The following is a 12,156-nucleotide window of genomic DNA, read 5'->3' on the forward strand; positions in this document are numbered from 1 at the left end:
TTGAACCCTGGAATATTTAAAGGATTTTTTTTCCAGAATTGGCATAACATCCTAGTTGTGTGGTATTTCAAACAACAATTCAATGAAGCAGAACAAGAAAACTGAGGAAGTTAGCTTTCTGCTATATGTAATGAGGAAAGACTGAATATATTACGTGATGGTGGCCAGTAAAATAATATGATCATCTAATAAGGAAGTTTGACATAGAATCGTATTGAGAGGGCACAATTAGGTCAGTATTGCTCGAATCGGTAGAGAGGTTTTGTCGGAACTTTGTATGAAGTCATTGAGCACTGTGATTCTGGGACAGACAAGGACAAGCGAAGTAGAAGAACATTTATAATTGGCATTGCTAATGAAGTAGCCTTGCTAAAATTACAGATAAAGTCAGAGCTGGCACTGGAGAGAGCTATTTTAACAGTGCAGTCAGGAATTCCTTCTGGGACAAAGCTGCCATTGGTACCACATGATACACTTAACAGCCCAAAAGATGAAGGAGATGCATTTGCACTTTCATGTGAACTTGAAGTTAATCCAAAGGCTTCTACCTTTTTGCCTCAATCTCCCTTTGTATTTCTCCCCTTCCATAGTTTTTATTAGCGTATTGGCAAATTATAAGGGCTTCATCTACTACCCAAATTCATGTTGAGCAGTGCCTCACTACCCATTACTCCATGTGAGTATGGATGGCAGAATCAAGCCCCTGGTAATGCACATAGGAAAGTCTGTGTAGGGGCCATGACACTCCCATGTATTTCCTTAGGGACATTTCCTTAAATAATACTCTGGGGGCATGGGAACAGGACTTAGTTCAGAAAATTGTCCCCTTTTGTTAATATTACGCTGTGCTGCATACCACATACTAAAGGGTGGCATACAACCTAGAACTATTCCATGTATTAGTCATGGTCAGTAGACACACATCCCATCTATGACAATGGTACTTTAGCTAACTTCAGTACCTTGTCTATTCTTTGTAACCAGCATAAGTGACTTTACTTGTATATGGATGGATGTTCAAGACATACAGTCAAGCAGAGTCTAAGCTTTTGAAAACCAATTGAGGTTCATCAGTTTCAGATTCACTTGGTAGGTTTGATTCATAGTTGTTTCTCCTCTTTCTTTGTAGTTTCATCAGATGTTCAGCTCAGTTATTCATGCACAGAGCTCTGTGCTGTAAAATAGGTTTTGAGCTTGTTGTGAGGTGTATCCTACCCATCTGGTACATGGGAGGCTTCCATATACTTTGGCTGGGGTTGTCCAGGTAGAGCTTTCAGGGTAGGAAACCAGAGCAGCATGGTTGAAAGGGCTGGAGAACTGATTCAGATGGGGCTTATCTAAACTACAGAGCTCAACTGCCAGAGAAATAAAAAAAAGAAGAGGATATGTATGGCTGATCATGGGAAAATTGTAATAGGGCAGTGGTTCTCAACCTGGTTATCATTGTGGGCTGCATATGCGGCCCACAATGTGTTAAGTGGGCCACAGGTTGAGAACCACAGTGCTCCCCACCCTAAAACTGCCCACTGTCCCCTATGCCCAGTGCCTCTGCCCAGAGCGGGGTCAGGAGTGGAGTCCTGGGCGTAGGCCAGGCAGACGGACCCCCAATCCTGACTTGCAGGGCCGGGCAGGAGCTTGGGCCCTGGACCTGGGACCCCAGCCCTGGACCCCGGCCAGGAGCGGAGCGCTCGGCAGGGCTGGCAGCCAGGACCCAAGAAGAGTGGCCAGGAGCGGAGTGCCACCTAAAACCTGGGTCAAACCCCTACTTCCCAGAGCCTCCCCCCACCCAAAAAAAACCTAGCCACTCCTCTCCTGCCCCCAGCCCCACCTGCTGGCAGGAACGCTGATGCAGGCTGCAAGACAGTCTCCCTCTCAGCCAGCCCCGCCCCCTGCGAGACCAGAGCAGTAAATTTAGAATTTTTTTTAGCACACAGCTGGGCCACAGCTGTGTGCTAATTGGGCCCCGGGGTGAGAACCACTGTAATAGGGGTTACTTTTTCTGACCAGTTTTAACATCCTGGAAGGGAAAAAAGAACTGTTTGTTTCCTTGTTCATTTGGGGCTGGACTGTGCCACAAAGACAGCCCACAGTAAGGGGTGGCATGATGCTCAGAGAAGCATAATTCCATCCTTGCTCCCTCTCTACTCCAGGGGAAGTAATTTGATGCAGGTCTACACTAGCAGAAAATTACTCAGCTCTGCGGGTTGGTGCATTGGGAGGGGGAAGCTAAGGCTCTGTACATTCCTTGCAACTCCCCATCTATCATCTTCTACAGCAGGAGAGTAGGGAGCATAGAGTAGGAGTTTCTTACTTCCCCTTGCACCCGTGCATGGGTGTGTAGACTAGGGCACAATGTAGCTTTCAGTGTGAGGTCTCATCACTGCAGGTAAGGGGGAAGGCCAACCTATGACAGTTGTGAAAATAAGTGCTTATATTTTGTATTTTAACAATATGCCATCTATTCCAGAGCCCCTCATTAAAGAAGGAAGGGGAGGAAATATTTCTAGTCGCTTACAATAGATTTCCCTACCAAGAACATCCAGTTTTGGGGCTAATCATTCAAGATATCTATTTAATTCCGATATAATTTCTTTCAAAGCAAGGATATTTTTAGTGCATCAGTAGTCTTCTTTGCTTTCTGCTCCTACGTTAGTCCAAATGACCTGTACCCTAGGACACTAATGCAATATTATACTATATGTTCTAAATTATCCTCAGTTACCTTTTCACTAGCACTATTTCTCTATATTAGTTTCCATGGCATACAGGTATATAACAAAACCAGTGAAGGGTGTTGTACTGAGCTTCCATTATGTTGCTGGCCATTGCTCTAACTCAGGTCTAATTTAAAATATTGGCCCAGTCCTCCAAATCATTGTAAATGTTGAATACTTTCCACCCATTTATCAAAAAAAAAAAGCCCAGAATTGTTTTTTTTTTGTTCTCCCACTGTTAAAATCATTCTTACTGGTATGTGAAAGGCAAATCATGCAAGGAGCCCTGTAGAAGTGGCTTATTGATATTCATGTCTCCTGCACCGTCAGGTCAGTGAAGTTCAGAGAAGAGGAGTTTTCATTAAATCCATCTCTTTCTCAGTTTTTTAAAAAAAAAAGGGGGAGAGGGGGGTAGAACAGATGGTTTAAATGCCCAGTGTTTAGTGGATACATTTTTACATCACAAAACCACCACCACAGTTTTAATTACTTGATTCCTCTTGTACACTTGGATGGTGGGATTTATGCTTATCTTTATCCAATAACTTCCACTAGCATTAACTGAAATGCGCTGTATAAATCTCCCATGCAACAAGGGGAGAGAGACTATTCTTTAGACTGACTTTTTATTAGAGCCATTACTTTATACATATGTAAGCTTGTAAAGTGACATCAAAGGGTTTTAGTTTAAACCACATTTTAGGAGAGCCAGCCATTAAGCATCTGGTGCCTTTAACGACAGTAGGTTCCCCATAAAGGGTCATAGATGTCAGAGTTTTACCTTGGACCACCTCTGATACTACAATATTTAATGTAAGTGTATAATTTTGATATTCCCAAGGATCATACTGTGAATTTTAACAGTAGACTCCAAATTTAAAAAAATGAAACCACTAGAATTTTTAAGGGGGACCACCCTGTCAGAGGGTAGCTAGCCCTTTGAAGGAGTAGGGGCCAGTCTACCTCAGGCAGGCTCCACATAGGGGGAATGAGGCAGCTCAGGTTCACCTGGGAGTAGTTAATGCACTGAGTAACCGGGAGGCAGTTAATTGCCTGAGAAGAAAGATAGCTACTAGAGAGAATGTAGAGGGAGAGGATCCCTCCACCAGACTAGTGAGAAGCTGCCTGAGAAGTCAACCCTCCAAAGAGGAAGAAACAAACAGGCTGGGAAAGCCCACAGAAGAGAGGTAGGAGGTATCTCAAGGAGTGGCCAGGGACTGAGAAGGATTGGTTCTGGCTGTTCCAAAGAAAGGCCCTGAACTGGAACCCAGTAGAGTGGATGGGCCTGGGTTCCCCTACCTCCTCCAGCCAAGGACTTTGGAGAAGAAGCCTCTAAACCCAGGAGACCTAGGACTGTCTAGCCTCCACTAGAGCCATGGAACTTCCAACTCCCTATTGTCCCGAGGGCCGGATGATGAACTTGACGAACACAGAATTGAGTGCGGCAGCATACGGGGGATGGAGTCAGCTGGTGTAGCTCCCCATCCTTTTGCAAGGCGGCACTAACAGATAAAGGCCCCTTCCTATACCCACAAGCATTTATGATCCAGTGGAGTAGGATTCCACACTCCTGTTTCTTTTGTTTTTTGTTCTGTTGTTTGTCAATTTCTCAATGAAGGGACAATGACAGTGAGAGACACAAAAATGAGAGCAACCTGCAAACCACTTAAGAATATCCAGAGAGGTTTGATTTAGAGCATCTGCTAATGACGCTGCCAAATGCCTGCCCAATTTCAGATGTTTTTGTTGAAAACCCTGGTAATAAGTGCTGCCAACAGATTGTTAAAAATAACACCGGGAACACACCCATTCTAGGTGATAGCTGACTGTCAGGCTGAGTGCACTGTAATTATAGTGCAGTCAACGAATTACAGCTTGAGCTAATAATACCCTACTGAGCTAAAGAGCTATAATTACACAGAGATATAATATAAAATTGGCAGGATTTTCTGTGGTGGTCAGACAGCATCTGGTAAAGTTAAAAGTCCAACTTGGTGGTGTCTGTAAGCCAAGGCTCAGATGGGCCAGTTTAAAATGTAGTAGGTAAAACAAACCAAGTCCTGTGTCCACTGAAGAGCAAAACAATGGGGTTTTCCCTAGAAGAGGAGCCCTCCATTGCTAAGTTTGATGTAAAGAAAAGTCTAGATGGCAAGTGCATATTAAAATTTCTAGCTAAAAAAAGGTTTTTCAGCAAAGCTTTTAACAAGATCATTATTTAACAATAAATAAGTAAATAATAATCCGTGGACCAGTTTTATGCCAGTATAACACTCATTCAAATGGAGTTACACCAGTGTATAATAGGTATAACTGTATGGAGAATCCGACCCCTTATATTTTTCTAGCATTGTGGCCACATTGCATCTTCTAGAGTTAAAGATGTCTAACCTTGAGTCTAGATAAGTTGAACTTGGCCCAGGACTTGGGAAGGGTTTAGCACCTTTATATCCCGAGATTCTTGGGGGTGCCAAGGGCTGGTTCTCCCATGTAAGTGTGTAAATTTAGGCCACCTGCACCTGTGCTAGCATGTGTAGATATAACAGGCTGGGGCACAAGCAAAGCTTGTGGAGAAATCATTGAGCTGATCCTGAGGAAAGTCTTGGAGTAGGGTTTGGTTGTTTTGTTAGAAAGCATGGTCGGTGGAAAAGAGCCAGATCTTGAGGATGAACGTATTCTGTCAAGGAGCCAATTGGGCCCAGTGAAGCTGTTCCAAAAGAATCTACCACCTGCTGGGGTATATATTCATGGGGGTGAGGAGAGGAAGAAGCCTATGCTATGAGGAGCTTAAGGAATGGTCTGGAAAGTAGGAAGAAAGGTGAGTCCATTTATAAGGGATTGTCCCTCGTGATATGAGTATCTCAGACACTCAGCATAAATGTTGCGCTTTCTTAGCTGGGGTGATGTTGAAGGCAGTGGGGGACGCTGGAGATGTGCCTGGGGCCTGGAGAGAAGAATGTTATTTGCAAGGGGGTTGTGGCATAATTCCTGTTATGCCTCAGTGTTACTAATATCGTTCCTGACTCAGCAGCTGTATATGAGGGTAAGATCAAAGAAAATGTCTTCATAATAATCCAGTAAAGGAAAGAAAGGGTAAAGTGATCACCATAAGAATGAAAAAATGACATCCCAGGAGGAAACTCATATGGGGGAAGAGGTTGCAAACTCAGAGGGGGGATTTGTCCTCAAGAGGGTGGATGCTTTGCTTATTCCTCAGTAGAGAATATGAAAGTCAGCCTCCTAGGAGAGATGCTTACAGCAGCTTCCTGCCAAGAGAGAGACATTAGTGTCAGCACAAACACCAATCAACTGTGGCAACCAACACAGAGGCATCAAAACCAATGCAAACAGGCCCTGCCAATGAAGCACGCCTGTGTTGGCCCCACCAGTTCATGCTCAGTGACCCTGACACGGGGTGCATGTGGCCTCAACAGCTCACATCTAGTGACTATGACAGGACAGTGGGGTGGAAGACAGTGACCATTTGTACCCAGCAATCCCAGTAGAGCAGATGGTATCATGAACAGTAACCCCTAGGAAATGTAAGCTACGAATGGGCTGTGGTGCAGTAAATGTGGACAGTCGCCTGATCTGTTTCCATCAACAATATTTAATATTTCTTGGATAGTTGTTTAATCTTCTCTCTGTATTTAACTTTTTACTTTTACTGGTGACATTGGTTCTTCAAGCTGCTAATGCTTATCACTTTTGTAATGGAGGGGAGGTCTGTGCATCACAAATGAAGCATTTTGGCAGGTTTTTACAAGTATGGTATATTTGTAGAACATGTTTAGCTTCTTAGAAACATCATAATGCATAAAGAACAGGAGTGGCCCCTATTAACGATAATGACCATAATGACAATTAAAATGGCAGTATAGGATGGTGCATAGTAACCTCAGGAATCTCTCCTCTTCCAGAATGATTGCAGCTATGATAATGGGCAATCACAGTGGAGAAGTTGGTCTGATATTAAATGCATAGGAGCTTAGGACTTGGAATAACAGTGGGGAAGGAAAGCTTGTCAATAAAGCTTAAAGTATTAATGCAGGCAAAGAAGTTATATAGAATGCAAAGGTCATTCTGAGCCTCTTCCTGCCAGAATATCGCGTAAGAATCACTAAGGAAAGAGCACATACAGAATGTGGATGTAGAGGTCAGTTTTTTACAGATTCACTCTTTGATGTTGAGTGAGAATAGAGCTTAATTTTTTATTGACTCATTTTATTTGACACTTCTACATACAATGGAATTGTTGCTATGTGATATTGTATCAGTTACTACACAAAAATCTCCTGTCCACCACAAATATTATTGTCCCTGCTCAATGTACTCAAGTGAAAACCAACTTTAACTAGAGCACTCAAAGACACTTCCCCTCATTGAGCGGTATTTCAATGCCAAACTTCAGCCACATACCCCCAGCCATTTGGGCGCTAGAAACACTTGCTCTGACTTTCAGAAAAAAGTCACTTGGGGGCAGAGAATAAGGACCAGATTCCCAACTGTGTCCAAGCAGCAGTGGATGCATCTTAGGAGGGCCCCTTCCCTCAATTGTGGGGTCAGTTGGCTCAGATGTACATACGAGCCGCCTCATGGGCTGGGTGAAGAGGCTACTGAGGGCATGAGTGTGTTGGGGGCCACAAGGAATGTTCCCCTCTCTACAGTGAGGGGGAAAGCTGTCTGGGATATTGAGGGCATAGGGAAGGGAGGAATCTTCCTGAGGTGGGAAAGCGGTGTGTTTATGTATTGGAATGGGGTGAGGAGTTCTGTTGCTCATTAAGTGAGTATGAATTAGTGCTGGTGAGTTGGTTCTAGTCTGCAATCACTCAGGCCCCCCCTCACTTCTCCTTCCTTCTCTTCTGTGAAGGAAGATGATGTACTCCTGAGGGCATTCTGCACCTAAAAATTCTGTGCACAGTATTTTAAAATTCTGCAAATTTTATTTGTCAAATAAATGTGGAGGTTCCAGCATGGCACTAGGGAGCAGAGGCCACAGGCTGCACAGAGATGGGAGATCACTGTGCAGCTCCCCCCCAAGACATGGACTCAGCAATGAGGCTGCAACCAACCCTGACACAGTGCAAGGATTGGGCCTGCCCCAGAAACACCCCAGGGCCCTGCCCCTCTGTGCCAAGTGCACCAGGTGTGGGCAGGCAGGCTCAGCAATGCAGGATCAAAGTGTGGAGGGGCTTAGTGTGTAGGGATCTAGATATGGGTTGAGAGGGCTCTGTGTGGGGCAATCTGGGTATGGGTGGGTCAGTGGGGGATCTGGGTGCTGGGGGGGGATCTGGATGCACAGGGGCTTGTTGGGGGGGGGTTTCTGGGTGCAGGGGCCATGGGACTCTGCAGGGGGGTCCAGGTGAAGGTGGTTGGGGATTAGTGTGTGGGGTCTGGGTGTGTGTGTGGGGGGGGGATAGAGCTCAGCAGGGGAGTCTGGGTATGGGGAGCTCAGGGGGAGTTTCAGATGCTGGGGGAGTGGGGCTCAGTGGGATGGAGAACTAGGTGCAGCCAGTTGGAGCTCAGTAGGGTGGGGATCCGGATGTGGGTGGCTCGTTGGGGTGGTCCAGGTGCAGGGGCAGTGGGACTTGTTTGGGGGGGGTTCTGGGTGTGGGGGGAGTGAAGCTCGGCAGGAGGGTCTGGGTATGAGGAGGTCTGGATGCATGGGGATTGGGTGGATGGGGGAGCAGCTCCCTGTACAGCGATCCCTCTCCCTGCAGCTGAGGAGTGGGTGCAGGAAGTGGGGGAGGGGATTTGCAGAGTTTTCAACAGCCGGGGAAGAAATCTGGGGGTGGAGAACAGGAAGACCCGTGCTCCCCAGCCCAGCTGGGACTAGTAGCTGAGCCCGGCACAGGGTAGGAACCACCAGGTCTTCCCCAGTCCCGTCCCCTGCCCTACAATCAGGGCTGGCTCCAGGCACCAGCTTAACAAGCAGGTGCTTGGGGCGGCCAAGGGAGAGGGGAGGCACCTGTGGCAATTCGGGGGCAGCAGGTCCCTCACTCCCTCTAGGAGCGAAGGACCTGCCGCTGAACTGCCGCCGCCAATCACGGCTTTTTTTTTTTTTTTTTTTTTGCTTGGGGCGGCAGAAATGCTGGAGCCAGCCCTGCCTACAGTGATCTTCTGGCTGCCCTGGGCACCCAAAACATACAGCTGGGGTGGGTCATATGACCGCTCTTGAGGCTTCCCTTTGCTTCCCTGACAGAAAGTCATTTTCTGTGGTGAAGAAAATAAATCTGTGGGGGACATAAATTCTGCGCATGTGCAGTGGCACCGAATTCCCCCAGGAGTAAAGATGCAGTTGAAGGTATGGTAGCCTGGGAAGCACTAGGCAGCTGACAAAGGCAGAAGTGGATCCTACACACACATGCTGTTTCTGAGCTCATTGGTGTGGCCATGAATGAGAGAACTGACTGGAACGGGCTATGGAAAACGAGAATGGAGGAAAGTGGGAGGAAAGAAAATCAAGACATTAATGTCTATAGGAGTTCGTCAAGGTTGTGCAAGTCCTGTAGGGAAACTAGACCCCTTTGAAATAGTGGTGCTTGGATTATACAGTCAAAGGTATCTTCACAACATACAGGGTAAACAATTAAACATGCAGGAAGGTTGTCAGAGGCAGAATAACCCTCCACAGTTTACAAATGCTTTCTAAGCCTCCGAGAATAATGATCAGATATTTAAAAACCCCTCATCCTGTCCTACTTCTCACATCACCTATCCATCTCTGGCACCTCCTGCCTTCTTCCCTGAGTCAGCTCCTAGCAAAGCAGCTCCTTTAGAGTGATTGACATAAAGCCCTGTGCTGGTTTTACACAGCAGAAAAGCAGCAGACTTTAGCAGAGAAGGTGGGATGGAATAACAAACAAAGGCAGGAAAATGGAGAAGGCAAGATGAAAACTGGTGCCATCGGGCTCTTAGGACAATAAACCCAAGGACTGATCTCTGTCCCTGTCCTAAAAGATTCTCCAGGTGTGTAGTATGAGGCATAATATTTCACATAAATCTCATCAACCCATTATAATGCCATGACTTTCTGTGTGAATTTGATGCTCATGGAGAAGTGTTATTAAAAACATAGTCCAGAGCCATTATGAAGGCAGGGCCTACACAGATTCTCTCACATAGCTTAACTAATGTGACCTGCAAAACCCTTGGTACTCCAGTCCTGAACCTTTCCCAAGAAATAGTTGCTAGCCTTACACAATGGCAAGGGGATCATTGTTTTCCTTCTCTGTTTTCCTGTTCTTAGACTCGGAGTATGCTGGTACCATTGGGCCCCCAAAATAGATGCTTTACGTTGATAGACTTCTTTGGTCATCCTGAGATTCTCAGATGAAAGGCACTATATAAGTGCAAAATTTTGATCATTATTATCTTTCCCTTTGTTCCCCAATCTGGTTCATATTCAAAATATTCCTGACTGAAAAACCTGCACCTGAACACCCTCAAACATTGTGGAAATTCAGAACTGGATTCAGACCTGAATCTGTAGCTCAGACAATTATCTAGTTCCTCTAGAGTAGCAGTTCTCAACCAGCAGCCTGTGGGCCACATGCAAGGTTGCCAACTCTCCAGGATTGTCCGGGAGTCTCTAATTAAAGATTATATGATCTGCTGAAACCTCCAGGAATACGTCCAACCAAAGTTGGCAACCCTAGCCGCATGCAGCCCAATTAGCACACAGCTGTGGCCCAGCTCAGCTGTGTGCTAAAGGCCGGCCTGCGTGGCAGGGTCCAGGTTCCTGGCTGTCCAGCGTGGTGGGGGCCAGGCTGCCACGCCACCCACTGTGGTGGGGTCAGGGCTGCCGGCCCACCCCATGGGGAGGGGGTGGTTCAGGGGTGAGGGTCCCAGCTGGCCCCGTGGGATTGGGAGTTGGAGGTCTAGGGTTGCCGGCCGGCCCCACGGGGTCGGGGGTCTGGGGCTGCCAGCTGGCCCCACAAGCTCCTTTTTCCTGTTTTTTATCTTCACTCTTTGTACATTTCAGTCTTGGCAGCTAACTTGATGTAAAACTATCACACATAATACAGACCCAGAGAAGTGCTAAACGTCTTTGTTTCACAGAGACAAGGTGGGTGAGAGCCACAAGATTTTGAGCCACACAGAGCTCTTCTTCAGGTCACAGTTTGTTTCACAGTTTGCTCTTGCTCGTGGCAGTTTGTTCTCAGAAGACTGACTTTACAATGCGCGGGCCAAAGTCTGATCTCTATTACCTTAGTGGAAACCCATCAATTGCACAAGTTTAAAGGAAAGTAAAATGTAACCCTGCCAAGTTAGGAAACTTTTGTTTCTTTCAAAATTCTTTAGAGGTCCATATTTTGGGGTCTCATGCCCTTATTTCAGGGGAAAAACCACTTTGATTAACAGGTTATTCTTAAAACCCCTCAGAATGATTCAGTTGTCATATTCTTTAAAGGATACAGAAAGGACATCCTAGACTTCAATTGCAATTTTCTCTTCTGAAGACATTGAAGGAGCTGGCTTTGCTTTAGTGTCCTCTAGTGCTGAGTGAGAGGCACTATTTAGAGTCCCTTTTTGCCACTGGCAATGCTATTTAGTTTCCATTTTTGGGTGCTCACTTTTCGCTGTGCTTTTTATAACGTCATTTGATATCAGCCTCTTAGGAATTCAGAGTTAGATGCTGATACCCTGGCTCACACTAAATGATACTGTAATCATTGCGCCTCATGGGGAAGTAATGCGGCCATCAAACTCTGCATGAAACAGTCCCTAGTAGTGTGCCAGGTGTATCATGTCCCAGACGACATTGTAGGCACTTCAGCTGCTAAAGCTCTAGCACCTGGTGGATCACATATAGTACCCAAACTGTCTGCAACCCCACACTTCTCCCAGGGCCCCGTGCCTGCCCAGGCTCTGAGCCCCACTCCTCCCCAGCCCCTTTCCAACCTGCACAGAACCTTCCTTGCTGGTGAGCTTTGTCCTCTCAGAACAGGATTAAGAGCGCACCAGCTGATTCACCCAGTGCAGATTCCTTGCAGTAACTTGTCCCATGAGAGGTCCCCATTGCCTTCAGCAGGACTACTCATAGAGTAAGGTGCTTCTCACGGGGAGTAACATCAAATGCACAGAGGCCTTGACATCAGAATGAAGGGGAGTGACTAAAAGATCTTTATGTCCTAGAATCATAGAATCATAGAATATCAGGGTTGGAAGGGACCTCAGGAGGTCATCTAGTCCAACCCCCTGCTCAAAGCAGGACCAATTCCCAGCTAAATCATCCCAGCCAGGGCTTTGTCAAGCCGGGCCTTAACCTCCAAGGAAGGAGATACCACCACCTCCCTAGGTAACGCATTCCAATGCTTCACCACCCTCCTAGTGAAATAGTGTTTCCTAATATCCAACCTAGACTTCCCCCACTGCAACTTGAGACCATTGCTCCTTGTTCTGTCATCTGTCACCACTGAGAACAGCCGAGCTCCATCCCCTT

Source organism: Emys orbicularis, chromosome 1 (assembly GCF_028017835.1).
Source record: "Emys orbicularis isolate rEmyOrb1 chromosome 1, rEmyOrb1.hap1, whole genome shotgun sequence".
In the NCBI taxonomy this organism is placed as follows: Eukaryota; Metazoa; Chordata; order Testudines; family Emydidae; genus Emys; species Emys orbicularis.